Source organism: Prionailurus bengalensis, chromosome D1, assembly GCF_016509475.1.
Source record: "Prionailurus bengalensis isolate Pbe53 chromosome D1, Fcat_Pben_1.1_paternal_pri, whole genome shotgun sequence".
NCBI classification, from domain to species: domain Eukaryota; kingdom Metazoa; phylum Chordata; class Mammalia; order Carnivora; family Felidae; genus Prionailurus; species Prionailurus bengalensis.
Window position 1 is genome coordinate 71,607,979 of NC_057346.1, and position 12,159 is coordinate 71,620,137.

The following is a 12,159-nucleotide window of genomic DNA, read 5'->3' on the forward strand; positions in this document are numbered from 1 at the left end:
ATGCTGTTTTTGCATCTATTGAGATAATCATGTGACTTTTATCTTTCTATTAATGTGTATATCACATTTATTGATTTGCATATATTGAAACATCCTTGCACTCCAGGGATAAATCCCACTTGGTCAATGGAGTATAATCCTTTCAAAGTGTTCTCAAATTTGGTGTGGTAGCATTTTGTTGAGGATTTTTCATGTATACTCATCAGGGATATTGGTCTGTAGCTTTCTTTTCTTGTAGTGTCCTTGCAGGCTTTGGTCTCAGGGTAATGCTGGCTTTGCAAAATGAGTTTGGGTGTGTTCCCTCCTCTTCAATTTTTTGGGAGACTTTGAGAAGGACTGCCATTAATTCTTCATTAAACGTTTAGTAGAATTTGCCACTGAAGCAGTCTGGTCCTGGGGTTTTTCTGCGTTGGGAGCTTTATGATTACTGGTTCAATCTTATTACTTATTATTAGTCTATTCAATTTTTTTTCTTAAAAAAATTTTTTTTTGTTTATTTACTTTCCAGAGACAGAGACAGAGTGTGAGCAAGGGAGGGTCATAGAGAGAGGGAGACACAGAATCTGAAGCAGGCTCCAGGCTCTGAGCTGTCTGCACAGAGCCCAATGAGGGGCTTGAACCCACAAACTGCAAGATCATGACCTGAGCTGAAGTCAGAGCCTTAACTGACTGAACCATCCAGGCCCCCCAATTTTTTTTCTTCTTGATTCAGTCTTGTAGGTTGTATGTTTCTAGAAATTTCTCCATTTCGTCTAGGTTATCTATTTGTTGGCATATAATTATTCATAGCAGTTGTGTATTGATCCTATGTATTTTGGTAGTATCAATTTGATAGTATCAACCACTTTTGATTAATTTGTCTTCTCTCTTTTTTTCTTAGGTTTGCTAGGGTTTATCAATTTTGTTTATCGTTTTGAAAAATCAGTTGTAGTTTTGTTGATATTTTCTATTACTTTCCTGGTTTCTATTTCATTTATTTCCACTCTTTATTATTTTTTCCATCTGATAAATTTGGGCTTAATTTTTTCTTTCTTTTTTTTTTTCTAATTCCTTGAGGTATAAAGTTAGGTTGCTATTTGAGATTTAATTTCTTAATATATGTGTTTATTGCTATACAGCTCCATCCCAGAAGTGCTTTCATATCATCCCATAGGTCCATTGGGGATGTTATATTTCCATTTTTGTTTTGAAATATTTTTTATTTTCCCTTTGATTTCTTCAACCCATTAGTTGTTCAAGAATGTGTTGTTTAGTTTCCACATATTTGTGGGTTTTCCAGCTTCCCTGTTGTGGATTTCTAGTTTCTTACCATTGTGGTCAGGAAAGATACTTGGTATGACTTTAATATTTTAAAATTTAAAATTTTCTGAGGCTTGTTTTATCGCTTATCATATAATCTTTCCTTGAGAATATTCTGTGTGCATTTGAAAAGAATGTATATTCTTCTGCTATTGGAAGGAACAATCTACAAATCTCATTTGGTCTAATGTATGGTTCAAGTCCATTGTTACCTTGTTGACTTTCTGTCTGGGTGACATACCCACTGCTGAAAGTGGAGTATTAAAGTTCCACTCATATGGTATTGTTGTCCATTTCTCCCTTCAGATGTTTGTATTTGCTTAATATGTTTAGGTGCTCTGATATTGGATGTGTATATATTAACTGTGTATATGTGTATATACTAGTGTGTATAATTAATTGTTGTATCTTCTTGATGAATTGACCCTTTTATCTTGTTTCATTATTGTTTTTGGCTTAAAAGTTTATACTCTCTGATATAAGTATAGCTACCTTTGCTTTATTTTGGTTACCACTGCATGGAATATATTTTTCCATACCTTCACTTTGAGATTATGTGTGTCCTTAATAGTGAAGTAAGTCTCTTGCAGGTAGTATATTGTTGGATCTTGTTTTGTTTTTTTCTTTTTTTTCAATCCATCTAGCCACTCTGTGCCTTTTGACTGGTGAATTGAATCCATTTATATTTAGGTAATTATTGATATGTAAGGACTTAGTAATGCCATGTTTGCCTTATTGACTGTTTTCTGTTTGTTTTGTATTGGCATTGCTCTTTTTCTATTTCTGCCTACCTCTGTAAACTGTCGATATTCTAGGATGGTATGTTTTGCTTCTCCTGTCCATTTTACAGATAAAATGTTCCATTTTATGCTGATAGCAACTTATCTTCAATCTCCTACAAAGGCTCCACCTTTTACCCCCCCTCTTTTTATGTCACACTTACTTTCTATGTTGTGTATTCATTAAGAAATTGTGGTTACTATAGTTATTTTTAATACTCTTTTAACCTTTATTCTATAGTTAAGTGGCTGACCAACCATTCTATTTTAGAGGTTTCTAAATCTGGCCTGTATATTTTTCACCTATACCAGGGTGTTGTGTACTTTCATAAGTTTTCATGTCGCTGATTATTGTCTTTTCATGTCAGCTTTGAGAACTTCTTTCAGCATTTCTCCCTCAGCTTTTGTTTATCTGGGAAAGTCATTCCTTCTTCATCTCTGAAGAATAACTTCACTGAATAGAGTATTCTAGTTGCAGTTTTAGTTTTCCAACACTTTGAATATGTCATTCCATTCTCTCTTGGCCTGAAGGGTTTCTGCTGAGAAATCAACTGATAGCCTAGTGGGGGTTTCTTTGGAGGTTATACTTTTTTCCCTGGCTGTGTGTTTAGGATTCTTTCTTTCTCTTTGATTTTTAACAGTTTCCTTATAATGTGTTTTGGAGAAAGGTCTTTTGGCATTTAGATAATATGGTAATTTATTAGCTTCACTGAAATTGGATATTCAAGTCTTTCTCCAAGTTTGGGAAGTTCTCAGCTATTTCTTTAAATAAACTTTCTGCCCCTTCTCCTTCTCTTCTCCTTCTGGAATCCTGATTGTTTTGGTATTTGTCCTTTTGATGGGTTCTCTTAGATCATGAGGCTTTCTCTGCTCTTTTTTTCTTTGTTCTCTTCTGTGTCATTTCAAAACTCCTGTCCTTTAAGTCATTTATTCTTTAATCTAGTATACTCTAATACAGATGCTGTCTGCTGCATCTTTTATTCTATTTCTTCATTCTATTTTATTGTATCACATTCTTCATCTCATTCATTGAATTCCTCAGCTCCAGAATTTGTTTGGTTCTTCTTATGATTTCTCTTTCATAAAGAACTCAGGGGGTGCCTGGGTGGCTTAGTTGGTTAGGCGACCGACTTCGGCTCAGGTCACGATCTCACAGTTTGTGAGTTCAAGTCCCATGTCGGGCTCTGTGCTGACAGCTCAGAGCCTGGAGCCTGCTTCGGATTCTGTGTCTCCCCCTCTCTCTGCCCCCTCCCCTGCTCACACTCTGTGTCTGTCTCTCAATAATAAACGTTTAAGAAAAAAAGAACTCAGATTGATCTTTTTCTTTTCTGTTTCATTGCATTGTCTGAGTCTTCTTTTAGATTGTTGCATTTAATTTTTTTAAATGTTTATTTATTTTTTTTTTAATTTTTTTTCAATGTTTTTATTTTTATTTTTGGGACAGAGAGAGACAGAGCATGAATGGGGGAGGGACAGAGAGAGAGGGAGACACAGAATCGGAAACAGGCTCCAGGCTCTGAGCCATCAGCCCAGAGCCTGACGCGGGGCTCGAACTCCCGGACCGCGAGATCGTGACCTGGCTGAAGTCGGCCGCTTAACCAACTGCGCCACCCAGGCGCCCCTAAATGTTTATTTTTGAGAGAGATAAACACAGAGTGCCAGTGGGAGAAGGACAGAGAGGGAGATATAGAATCTGAAGCAGGCTCCAGGCTTGGATCGTGGAGCTCTGCATGCAGAGCCCCATGCAGAGCTCAACTCAGAAACCATGAGATCATGACCTGAGCCGAAGTCGGACACTTAACCGACTGAGCCACCCACACGCCCCATTAGCTTGTTGAGTTTTTTTTAAAGTAGCTATTTTGAGTTCTTTATCTATTAGATCATACTATACACCTTTTACTTGAGGATTATTGATATCTTTTGGAGATGATATATTTCCTTGATTTTTCATGTCCCTTATATTTTTACATTGCTACTTGAAGTAGTAGACATTTCTTTAAATCTTTATTGGTTGCCTTCATATGGGGTACTGTTGATTGGTGCTGCTATATGTGGGTTTTCCTCAGCTTTTGAATGAGTAGATCTGCCCCACTCTTTTTTCTTCCTCTTGTGGCAGAATTCTTAAGCTTTTACATCTTTTCTTGTTCTTAGAAGTCACCAGGCTTGCTGCTGGATGCCTCTCTTTGGTTTTCCAAAAAGTGGTGGTTTCTCCCTTGTCCATAGCCCTGTTCCATTTTCCTGAGAGTACTCTGATTACAGGACCTCTATTACCATTGCACTTGGGAGCACACAAGGATCTTGTCACGGAGTGTGTGTGTGCACATGCGTGTGCATGTTGGGAGGTGTGCGTTAGCACTGTTGGCATACGAGTGCCTGTGGACCCAGTGGGGAGATCTTAATGTGGTTGTACTTCCAGAGCCTTATCAGCAGAGTTCATGCTGAAGTCCTGAAGTAGTCACCAGGAACTGAATTACTTTGATGTTCTTATCTGCTTCTTACTCTGTTTTGCCTCCCCTTAGTCATGAGGTCTCACCTCAGTGGGCTGCATGTTGTTGGATACAAACAGATTTCTCTAGTCACCACCACACAAGTAAGGTAGCCAGGAACTCACCAATTTCTACCTCCTCCACAGGAGAGGTCACCATGGATGAACAGTGTGGCCCCGTGCAGTGTCTCTTTTGGTTGGAAGGGTGGCTCTGGCAGAGTTCTTCCTTCTCCACTATGACCAAACTCGTATCTTTCCTGCTCTAGTGGTGTTCTAGAATCTCCCTTCAGGCAGGCTGAACCTCTATAAGTTCTCTCTCACCCAAGGATATCTTTCCAGGTCAGCATTCTCCAGGCTTTTTTTCTTGGCCAGTGAGAGGGGGGTGCAGCAGTTTTGCTGACTCTAAAATCTTTACTGAGATCCAAAATCTGTCTGCCTGTTTTTAGATGTACTGGTGGGCAAGAGTTATCCAGGTCTCTTGGCATATTAAACTGGGTCCAACACTTCTTACTGAGATATTTTGCTTGTGGATGAATGTCTAATTAGTTGTTTAAAAAGGGAGAGAGAAAAGACTAATGTCTTATGCCACCGTGATGCTAATGTCACTCTCATTTTTTAATGTAAGCATTTATAGCTTTGTTCCTTAGCACTGTTCTCACTGTTCCAAATTTTAGTTTGTTGTGTTTTCATTCGCCTCTAAGTATTTTCTAATTTCCCTTGTGATTTCTATTTTGACCCATTTGTTGGTTAAGGATATGTTAATTTCAGCAAATTTGTGAATTTTCCAGTTTTTCTTTTGTTATTGATTTTTAACTTCATTCTGATGTGACTGGAGAAAACACTTTGCACGGTATCTGTCTTCTTAAAGCTACTGAGACTTAATTGGAGGCCTAACATATGGTCTACCCTGAAAATGTTCTAAGTGCACTTGGGAAGAATACGTATGCTGTTCTTGGGTAGAGTGTTCTATGGATGTCTGTCAGATCTACCTTAGTTTATTCTAGTAAGCCCTCTATTTGCTTACTTATCTTCTGTCTGGTTGTTGCATCTACACTGAGAGTGGTGGTACAGTAAAGTCTTGGACTATTATTGCAGAAGTATTGCTCCCTTGAATTCTGTCAGTTTTTACTTCACATATTTTGATGATCTGTCATTAGACATGTAAACATTTACAACTGTTATATATATTTGCTGTACTGAGCATTTTATTAACATGTAATATTCTTCTTTGTCTCTTTGGAAACTTTATAAAGTATACTTGGTTTGGAGCACCTGGGTGGCTCAGTCAGTAAAGCATCTGACTTTGGCTCAAGTCATGAGGTCAGGATCTCAGGGTTCATGAGTTTGAGCCCTACATCACGCTCTGCGCTGACAGCACAGAGCCTACTTCAGATCCTGTCTCCCTCTCTGCCCTTCCCCCACCCCTGCTCACATGCATGTACACTCTCTCAAAAATAAATAAGCATTTAAAAAATAATGTATAATTTGTCTGATATCAGTTTAGACATCCCTGCTCTTTTGGTTACTATTTCTGCAGTATTTTTCCATATATTCACTTTCAATCTATTTGTGTTTTGGGATCTAAAATGAATCTTTTGTAGATAGCATATAGTTGGATCATGTGTTTTTATCCACTCAGCTAATCTCCTTTGGTTGGAATGTTCAATCCACTTCTATTTAAAATAGTTACTGATAAGAGAAAAACTTACTTATATAATTTTGTTGTTTTCTAAATGCCTTATAACTCTTCTGTTGCTCATTTTCTGAATTACTGTCTTCTTTTGTGATTAAATTTTAAATGAAATGTGTAATTTCACATTTCCTTTTGTGTATAATCAATCTACAGTAGTTTTCTTTGGGGTTACCATGCAGGTTACATTTAACATCTGAAGGTTATAATCTAATTTGAATTTATACCAGTTTAACCTCTTCTTTAACAGCAAAGTTTGGTTGTTGATGTCACAACATTGCATCCCGATATGTGTGCGTCCAAAAGCATACAGGAACAATTCTTTTAAATGTATTAGTTTGTTTAATTATTTAAAAAAAAAAGCCAAATGTGGAGATAAACACTGTTATAATAATACTGGCTTTTAGAAAAATAAAAATTTTTAATTGTTAATCTGGTCTTTCTGCCCGTGGACGCCGCTGAGTAAGCATCGTGAAAGTCTCCCCTCTTACCGCCATCATGTCTAAGTCTGAGTCTCCCAAAGAGCCTGAACAGCTGCAGAAGCTTTTCATCGGAGGTTTGAGCTTTGAAACAACCAATGAGACTCTGAGGAGCCATTCTGAGCAGTGGGGAATGCTTACAGACTGTGTGGTAATGAGAGATCCCAACACCAAGTGCTCCAGAGGCTTTGGGTTTGTCACGTGTGCATGCCACTGTGGAAGAGGTGGACGCAGCCACGAATGCAAGGCCACACAAGGTGGATGGAAGAGTTGTAGAACCAAAGAGGGCTGTCTCGAGAGAAGATTCTCAAAGACCTGGTGCCCACTTAACTGTGAAAAAGATTTTTGTTAGTAGCATTAAAGAAGACACTGAAAAACATCACCTAAAAGATTATTTTGAACAGCATGGGAAAATTGAAGTGATTGAAATCATGACTGACCGAGGCAGTGGCAAAAGGAGAGGCTTTGCTTTTCTAACATTTGGCAACCATGACTCTGTAGACAAGACTGTCATTCAGAAATACCATACTGTGAACGGCCACAACTGTGAAGTAAGGAAACCTTTATTTAGCAACAGATGGCTGGTGCTTCATCCAGCCAAAGAGGTCGAAGTGGTTCTGGAAATTTTGGTGGTGGCCATAGAGGTGGTTTTGGTGGGAATGACAACTCCGGCCGTGGAGGAAACTTCGGTGGGCGAGGTGGCCTTGGTGGTAGTCGAGGTGCTGGTGGATAGGTGCAGTGGGGATGGCTGTAACGGATTTGGTAATGATGGAAGCAACTCTGGAGGTGGTGGAAGCTATAATGATTTTGGCCATTACAACAATCAATCTTGACATTTTGGGCCCCTACGAGGAGGAAGTTTTGGAGGCAGAAGCCCTGGCCCGTATGGTGGTGGAGGCCAATACTCTGCCAAACCATGAAACCAAGGTGGCTATGGTGGTTCCAGCAGCAGCAGTGGCTATGGGGGTGGCAGAAGGTTTTAATTACTTCCAGGAAACAGAGCTGAGCAGGAGAGGAGAGCCAGAGAAGTGACAGGGAAGCTACAGGTTACAACAGAGTTTTGAGCTCAGTCAAGCACAGTGGTGGTGGGGCCTAGCTGCTACAAAGAAGACATGTTTTAGACAATACTCATGTGTATGGACAAAAATTCAAGGGCTGTATTTGTGACTAATTGCATAAGAGGTTATTTTAGTTTCTGTTCTGCGGAAAGTATAAAGCATTCCAAAAAAGGGTTTTAATGTAGTGTTTTTTTTTTGCACCCATGCTATTGATTGCTAAATGTAATAATCTGATCACGATGCTGAATAAATGTGTCTTTTTTAAAAAAATAAGTAAAGGGACACCTGGGTGGCTCAGTCAGTTAAGCGTCTGACTTTGGGTCAGGTCATGATCTCACGGTTTGTGAGTTCGAGTCCTGCATCCATCAGGCTCTGTGCTGACAGCTCGGAGCCTGGAGCCTGCTTCGGATTCTGTGTCTCCTTCTCTCTCTGTCCCTCCCCGACTTGTGCTCTGTCTCTATCAAAAATAAATAAATGTAAATAAACAAATAAATAAAAATTATTAATCTGAGGGGCGCCTGACTGGTTCAGTTGGTAAAGCATGTGATCTTGATCTCAGGGTTGTGAGCTCGAACCCCACATTGGGTGAAGAGATTAGTTAAAAATAAAATCTTTTTAAAAGTTTTATTGACCTGCTAAAACATGTAGAAAACAAAAAGTTCAGTTATAAACCATTATTACCACAAAACTAGATTTTATAATTGTCTATGTAATTGTATTTATTGAAATCTTTAGGGGTGTCTGGGTGGCTCAGTTGGCTAAGTGCCCAACTTCGGCTCAGGTCACGATCTCACAGTTCATGAGTTCAAGCCCCACAATGGGCTCTGTGCTGACAGCTCAGAGCCTGGAGCCTGCTTTTGAGTCTGTGTCTCCCTCTCTCTCTGCCCCTCCCCTGCTCGCACTCTGTCTCTGTCTCTCTCAAAAATGAGTAAACATTAAAAAAAAAGAAAAGAAATCTTTATTCATATAGTTTTTAAAAATCATATGATCATCTCAATAGATGCAGAAAAATTTTTGACAAAATTCAACATCCTTTCATGATAAAAACTCTCAAATTAGGAGGAATCAACCTCAACATAAAAAAAAGGCCATGTATGACAAGCCCACTCTGTCATTTACATGATACTCAATGGCAAAAAGCTGAAAGCTTTTCATCTATTATCAGGAACAAGACAAAGGTGCCCACTTTCAGCACTTCTAATCAAAATAGTGCTGAAATTCATAGCCAGAGCATTTCAAGTAAAATAAATAAAAGCATCCAAATCAGAAAGTGAGAAGTAAAACTGTTTGCTTGCAGATGACATAATCTTATATAGAAAACTCTAAAGACTCCATCAAAAAAACTGTTAGAACTGATAAATGAATTCAATAAAAATACAGGATATAAAATCAATACACAAAAATCAATTGTGTTTCTATATTCTAACAATAAACTACCCAAAAAAGATGTTAAGAAAAAAAAATCCCCTGTACACTAGCATCAAAAAGAATAAAATACTTAGGAATAAATGTAACCAAATAGGTAAAAGATATTGAAACTACTAAACTACAAAACTACACTAAAAACTGTGAAACACTAATGAAAAGAATTGAGGAAGACACAAATAAATGAACAGATATCCTATGTTTATGGATTGAAAGAATTAATATTTTAAAAATGTCTAGCAAAAATGAACTATTGGGACCTCATCAACATAAAAAGCTTCTGCACTGGGGCGCCTGGTTGGCGCAGTCGGTTAAGCGTCCGACTTCAGCCAGGTCACGATCTCGCCATCCGCGAGTTCGAGCCCTGCGTCGGGCTCTGGGCTGATGGCTCGGAGCCTGGAGCCTGTTTCCGATTCTGTGTCTCCCTCTCTCTCTGCCCCTCCCCTGTTCATGCTCTGTCTCTCTCTGTCCCAAAAATAAATAAATGTTGAAAAAAAAAATTAAAAAAAAAAAAAAGCTTCTGCACAGTGAAGGAAACAATCAGAAAAACTAAAAGGCAACCAACAGAATGGGAGAAGGCATTTGCAAATTATATATCAGATAAAGGGTTAGTATCTAAAATCTCTAAAGAACTTATCCAACTCAACACCCAAAAAACAAATAATCCAGTGAAGAAATGGGAAAAAGACATGAATAGACACTTCTCCAAAGAAGACATCCAGATGGCCAACTGACACATGAAGAAATGCTCCACATCACTCATCATCAGGGAAATACAAATCAAAACCACACTGAGATACCACCTCACACTTGTCAGAATGGCTAACATTAACAACTCCGGCAATGACAGATGTTGGCGAGGATGCAGAGAAAGAGGAACCCTTTTGCACTGTTGGTGGGAATGCAAACTGCTGCAGCCACTCTGGAAAACAGGATGGATGTTCCTCAAAAAATTAAAAATAGAACTACCCTACAACCCAGACATTGCACTGCTAGGTCTTTATCTAAGGGATACAGCTGTGCTGTTTCAAAGGGGCACATGCACCCCAATGTTTATAGCAGCACTATCAACAATAACCAAAGTATGGAAAGAACCCAAATGTCCATCGATGGATGAATGGATAAAGAAGATGTGGTACATATATATACAATGGAGTATTACTTGGCAATCAAAAAGAATGAAATCTTGCCATTTGCAACTATGTGGATAGAACTAGAGTGTATTATTATGCTAAGTGAAATTAGTCAGAGAAAGACAAATATCATATGACTTCACTCATTTGTGGAATTTAAGATACAAAACAGATGAACATAAGGGAAAGCAAAGATAATATAAAAACAAGGAGAGGGACAAAACATAAGAGACTCTTAAATATAGAGAACAGAGGGTTGCTGGAGGGGTTAAGGGAGGGGGGATGGGATAAATGGGTAAGGGGCATTAAGGAATCTACTGAAATCATTGTTGCACTATATGCTAACTTAGATGTAAATTAAATAAAACAAAAATAGAAAAAAAGAAAAAAAAATTGTCTATCGATCCGGGGTGCCAGGGCACCTGGGTGGCTCAAGCGTCTGACTCTTGGTTTCCATTCAGGTCATGATCTCATGGTTCATGAGTTCAAGCCCCACAGTGGGCTCTGAGCTATCAATGCAGAATATGCTTGGGATTCTCTCTCTCTCCCTCTCTCTGGCCTTCTCCTGTTTGTACTCTCTTTTTCTCTCTGAAAATAAATAAATAAACTTAAAAAAAATAATGGTGGAGTAAAATTTTTTTTAAAAATGTCTATACAGCCAAAATGAACTACAGATTCAACTCAATACTTGTCCAAATTACAATAGCAGTTTTAACAGAAATAGAAACAAAAATTAGAAAAAAAATCTTAAAATTTAATGGAACAAAATTAGACTCAAAGAGCTAAAGCAATCTTCAGGAAAAAGAACAAAGCTGGAGACATCACACTTCCTGCTTTTGAACTATATTACAAAGCTATAGTAATCAAAACAGTATGGTATTGATATAAAAATAGACACATAGATCAATGGAACAGAATAGAGAACCCAGAAATAAAATCATGCACAAATAATTTTTGGATTATGTTTATTATTTTGTGGGTACATTAGAAATGAAAATAAACTGTGAGAAGCTATAAACACATGCCACATCATGAAGTTTATGGAACAATGGAGGCACCCAATGCAGAAGGTTAAAAGTGGCTTATCCCGTAGGGGATGAAAGAACTTCACACACAAAAGTCATCGATGCTGAGATTATTGATAGCATTTGCCAGCTGGAGTTTATGCACCAATGGAAATTTTAAAAACAAACATAAGGGAACACTGGCTACTCCTGACCTCTTAGCCAAGGAGTAAGGGTAAGTAAGAAGACATCAGAAGGTGCCTACAATCTCTACAAACACATAGGTTTACCAAAAAAAACAAGCCCCAAACCAAACATTCAGGCAATGCTGAATTTGCTCTTCAAGGATCCCCATTTTATGATGTTTCAACAACTCTTTCTCTTGCTAGACAGTTTCCTTTGAGGAAAGAGTATTTTTTTCTTTAGTTTCATTTTCTTCCATTTTGACCTGTCAAGCTTCTCCACTTTGGACAAGTCTGGCTTATCATTCATCTTGAGGAAAAGACAGACTCAAGGCTTGAAGACCCGTAAAAGGCTGACTGTGGGGCTAACACTGCTCCACACAACACAAAGTTTCCACAGTCAAATGATTTTTGACAGAGGTACCAAGAATACATAGCGGGGAAAGGGGACAGCCTCTTCAGTAACCGATGTTGTGAAAACTGGATATCCACATGCAAAGGTATGAAATTCGATCCCTACCTTACACAACATACAAAAATCCAATCAAAAAAAGATTAGACTTAAACTTAAGACCTAAAACTGTAAAACTTCTAGAAGAAAACATGGGGAAAAACTCCTTGACAT

At 38.3% G+C, this 12,159-nt stretch overlaps 2 pseudogenes; one reads left to right on the forward strand and one right to left on the reverse strand.

The window, feature by feature from the left end:
• The first annotated feature begins 6,697 nt into the window (after positions 1 to 6,697).
• Positions 6,698 to 8,057, forward strand: LOC122482681 (annotated as a pseudogene).
• A 3,581-nt stretch (positions 8,058 to 11,638) lies between these two features.
• Positions 11,639 to 11,906, reverse strand: LOC122484292 (annotated as a pseudogene).
• Positions 11,907 to 12,159: the final 253 nt, after the last annotated feature.